This window comes from Euphorbia lathyris, chromosome 7, assembly GCF_963576675.1.
Source record: "Euphorbia lathyris chromosome 7, ddEupLath1.1, whole genome shotgun sequence".
In the NCBI taxonomy this organism is placed as follows: domain Eukaryota; kingdom Viridiplantae; phylum Streptophyta; class Magnoliopsida; order Malpighiales; family Euphorbiaceae; genus Euphorbia; species Euphorbia lathyris.
Genome location: NC_088916.1, coordinates 47,714,456 through 47,719,933, shown reverse-complemented (window position 1 = coordinate 47,719,933; position 5,478 = coordinate 47,714,456).

The following is a 5,478-nucleotide window of genomic DNA, read 5'->3' as shown; positions in this document are numbered from 1 at the left end:
CCTTGTGTATCATATCATGGAACAGTGTTGTGGCCATTCGCTGATAAGTTGCCCCGGCATTTTTCAAACCAAACGGCATTACTATGTAACAGTATGTCCCCCACTCGGTTGTGAACGAGGTTTTTGCTTTGTGCTTTTCGGCCATCTGAACTTGCATGTAGCCCATGAAACCATCCACATTCGTGTGTAAGACGCTTGACGCTGCACTGTCGATCAATACGTCGATATGAGGCAATGCGAACTCATCCTTGGGGCATGCCTTGTTAAGATCTCTGTAATCAACGCACATCCTTACTTTGCCGTCCTTTTTTGCGATTGGCACCACATTTGCGACCCAAGGGGGATAGTCGATCACTTCGATGAATCCTGCTTCTAACTGCTTCTTCACCTCCTCTCTGATCTTATCTGCCCATTCTGGTCTCATACGTCGGAGCTTCTGCTTTACGGGCTTTGCTTCGGGGTAAGTTGGAATGCGGTGAGTTACGATAGATTGATCAATTCCAGGCATGTCTTCGTATGTCCATGCGAATACAATTTCGTATTTTTTAATTATTCTCTCGAATTCTTTTCTCTCTTCAATAGTTAATTCTTGAGCAATTTGTATAAGTTTAGGATTTTCATCCGTACCAAGATTGAAAGTTGACATTTCTATTGCATTGATTTCAAATGTAGGCATGTTATATGAATGAGAATGCATGGAATGATCATGATCGACATCAAGCAAGTAAGCAAAATCAGAATTCATTTCATTGATAGCATGGGTGATTACATCCTCTGATTCAAACAAAGCAGTAATACAATTTTCATCATCAGGGTCTTCGGACTTCTCATGAATTTTGGAGGTACTAGGCTCATCTCCCGCTCCTGCAGTTGCTTCAATGGTGATGACTTGCTCCTCGGCATTTAAATCCAGCATCATAATCTCCTCGACAAAGCAGCTCGCCTTTCCTTTGCCCCAGTCGGCAACATCATTGAAGATTTCGAACCCCGACAGAATCTTCCCTTCTGTGCTAGTCCATGCCTCGGGGGTCCCTGAATACGCCTTTCCATGCCCCTCATTCACGAAGTACTTCCTTAGGCCCACTTTTCCTTCACCATTCACGTTGGACGAACCTCCCTGCTCATATCCCAAACCCCTCCGGGTTTTCTGACTCTTAAAGTCCGGAAATTCTGGCAACCCCTGATGGTGTGCTCCTAAGCCCATTCCTGGGATGAAACCTCCCTTCATCATCTTCACCACATCGGTGGTCATGCTTGACTCGTAAATCCCGGAAACTTGGAACCCGGAGAAAAGTTGATGCTCAATCCCCAATGCTGCCACCGAGCTCAATTTCTCAGCTCTAATTGTCACTATCTCCTCCCCGAAGGGGAATTTAATCATTTGGTGGAGCGTGGAGGGCACACCTCCCAACTTATGGAACCAAGGGCGTCCCAATAGTACAGCAAAGGTTACCGGGATATCCAGCACCGTGAACTCAGTTTCTTCTTCATGCGGCCCCACTTTCAACTTGGCCTTGAAGACTCCTTCAATGTGCCTACGGTTATCATCATAAGCCCTTATCACAGTTTCCGAGGCCGTTAGGTCCCCTCTTTCTACTCCCAACTTCGACAAAAGTTTCAAAGGATAAACATTAATGGCCGATCCATCATCGACCATCACGCAACTAGTCTTCTTTCCGTTAATTTCTGCTCGGATATACAAAGGCTTATTATGAGCCTTCCCCTCTTCTGGGAGATCCTCGTCAGTAAATGTGATCTCAGTCTTCTTTCGGGCCATAATCGCCCCTACTAGCGCTGCCGGCTCAGTATCGGTGGAAATGACCAGATTTTGCAATTCTTTCATCAAGTTCTCACGATGGTACTTAGAATGGCATAAAACTTCCCACACTGTGGACTTAGCTTGTGTCTTCTTCAACTGCTCAAGAATTTGGTCATCGGGCTTAGGAGCCGACCCTTCTCCAATCTCAGTTTCTATCATAGGTGCCTTTCCCTCGGCCACACGACCTGATCTCGTCATTACCGCGATTTCCGGCTCATCATCCGATTCGTCCCAAATGTTAATAGGAATCCTCTGATTGGCATCTTCCTCGTCCGAAGAACTCTCCCAAATGTCCACGACCATTAAATCCATGACGTGAGGAACATTCGGATTCAAGTAAAAGGGATCCGCCGATCCATACAAAGCCCAACCTACCAACTCATCATAGTCGCGGAGGGACACTCTGCTCATCCTTCTTGCGGCCAACGGAATAGCACCTCGTTGTATGCACATAAGCTGCACCTTATTGCTCATTGTTTCGTTACACTGTTCATACCGGTGCCTCCACCTCCTAGCATAATCCACGAATGGTTCCTCGGGGAATTGCCTGATCCTATCCAGATCTTCCAGGGATCCCGTCCATGGAACATACATCTCATATCTCGCCACAAAAGCATTCCTAAGAGGTATCCAATGACCCATTTCTTCTTCTGATAGGCCCTGGTGCCACAACAAGGCTTCTCCCATTAAAGTTTCTGGGAAATGTTCATGTAATTCACATTGCGGGAATCCGGCGTCGTACATATGGTTGCGGAATAACCTCGCATGCTCAACAGGATCCTGGTATCCACCATACCTAGGCATTGCCAATACTGCCTCGGGCGTTTCACAAGAGGGGGAGTCCGGGGTTTGATCCGCCAACATCCATACCGTATACTCTTTGATAAACCTCTTCGTCATTGCCGCCCAATCGGTCTTAACATACATCGGAAGTGACATATACCACATCAATGGTTCACCCATCAACGAATTACAAAACAAGCTAGTGATCTCTTCTTCTTTAAAACCCAAGGTCGACATGGCCGATAAGTAGAAGTGAAGGTGCTCCATAGGGTCCTTGTTGCTGTTATACTTACTAACCCTCGGTAGCGGACGTTTGATGGGTCCGATCTGCATTGCAAAGCGCTCTGCGGCCCTGTCCTCGGCTCTTTGGTACTTTTCTAAGAATAAATCTGATAATTGATCCCAATCAAGCTTGCAAGAGTCGGGTAATGAGTGGAACCATTCCAAAGGCTCGCCTGTCAGCGAATGGTGAAACCACTGAGCAATCTCATCCACCCCGAAGGATTCAACAAACACATCGCGCATATATTCACGCAAGTGCACCTCGGGGTTTTCTCCACCACTAAACAGACCCAATTCTGGCACAATAGTCCGAGACGACCCTTCCCCGGTCTCTTCGGCACTATCTTTATCATACGGTGCTCCACCGTCCAACCCTTCATCCATTAGTTCATTCTCCTGTTCCTCGCCAAGGAAGGACACATATAGACCATTTCCCACATTGTTCTTTTCGTCGGAGTTCAACAACTCCTCTACATTCTCCTCGAAGGATTCCATCACTACACGTTCTGTCAGACCCATTCCGATCATGCTTACCCTATGATTAGGAAATGAATTACGCCTAGTGGAAGGGTTCGCTGACGAAGGATCAGCTATCTTTTTCTCCTCGATTAAATCTTGGACTTCGTGTTTCAATCTCTCACAATTCTCAATTGTATGCCCATAACTGCTGTGGAACTCACAATATCCTTTAGCCTGTATCTGCGGAGTAGGTTGAGCTTTGTTATACGGGGTAAGGGCTTTCAATAGTCCTTTCTTCTACAAACGTTCGAAAACCTTTGTGTAAGTCTGATCGAACTTGGCAAACTGCCTCTTTTCAATAGCATTAAGATCAAGCACTTTCACTGCTGCGGATTCCGTACTCGCACTAGGCCCTCCGGCACTATATCCCGACTTTGTCCATTTAGTGTATGCTTTCTTCGGCTCTCCATCCCCCTCAACGGTCAAGGCACAGCTATACATCTGATTGAAATCGGTAAAAGGCATATACCGCAACTCATTCTTAATATACGGCAACGTGTTGCCAACCACCATTCGGATCTGATCCTGCTCGAGCGGCTTTTGTTTCATCACTGCGGCCTTAGCCCTCCATCTTTTCACAAAATCGGAAAAGGATTCCCCAGCCTGTTGCTTAGTGCTCTCTAACTCTTTCAAAGTGACCTCCAACATGGTGTTAAAGCTATACTGAGCGATGAATGACTTCGCTAATTCCTTCCAATCCTTCTTTGTCACCATTGGTAACGCATGAAACCATGTGAGGGCAGCCCCCTCTAAGTAGGTGTTAAACAGCCCTAGGACCTGATCCTCCGTCAGGATCGTGTGCTTCATCACCGCAACATACTGATTCATGTGAACGGTGGGATCTCCCGTTCCATCGAACTTTTTCATGTCAGGGAGCCGAAATTTCAAAGGCAAAGCTGTTGCCGACAAACAATTCTTCAAGTTATAGAAATCCTGACTTCCGGAGCTCCCTCCGCGCAAGTCCTGCACTTCCTGTGTGATGTGTTGCTTCCACTCCTCTTCCTTAGCTTTCTCTTTCTCTAACTGTTTTCGGATATAATCCTGATAATCCTCCTCATTCCCAAAGCGAGGGCCACCGTTCACCTCATTCTCAGCACGCTTACTACCACTCTTGTTGTCTTTCAGTGCTAAATCAGCTAGCTGGGCCAAGATTGCGGCCAGCTGATCATTGATATTGTTCACAGAATTTTCCAATTCAGCCACTTTCTCGTCGGTCGCAGACATATTGACGGAAGACTGAGTATACCCAGACGAAGATGATTCAGAAGCCACAACTACCGATTCGGAACTGTCTACTCGTAGCTGATCAAACTGTCTGACAAGCCGATTACTCTTGCGAACCCACAACCGCTTAATGATGACGTCTGCGCGAACGATATCCATTAGTATGTATGTATGATTTTATATGCATGATTCGTGGTGTGTGCGTTTATTTATTTACGATTATAAGATAAGAAGAACAAACGTTAGTTCTATTTACACGTATCACAACATCTCTCTTCCACCCTTATTCCTCCACACACTCGTCGGTCCAGGTCTCTTTCCTAGGATTTTGGTTTTTGGCTCACATTGCGGTCCAGGGGACGCGTGATGCCGTCAATTACTGCGGAAAAGTAAATCACCCATCAGACAATACAGTTCGTTTTTTGACGTATCCACGTTCAGTGACTAAGAAATCGACCAAGTCGGATTGTCCTTTCAGAATAACTCGTCTTTTGTCCTTTCGCGAGACGCATTAATTCGGGTTTTGACTCCCTTTGAGCGCATCTCGGTTTTTAAACGTGGTACGAGTTATTCTTCTATTCCAATCGTTTGTTATTGCAAATGACTCGTTCCCTTTTTATTCACGTGGATTCGTGTCTCGATTTTTGGATTACAACGGGATCTTTTTGGATCTATCGAGAGACGTAACCATGCGTTTATTTAGTGATGGAATCACTTTTGGATTTTATTTTAGGGAACAGACTCATCGCGTAATGTGTTTGTTCTTAGCGTCGAGGATTCGCTTGCTCATTTTGCTACACGAAAAGACGGCGAGTCTTATTTGAGCGCACGGTAACCTTTCGGCTAGCAAC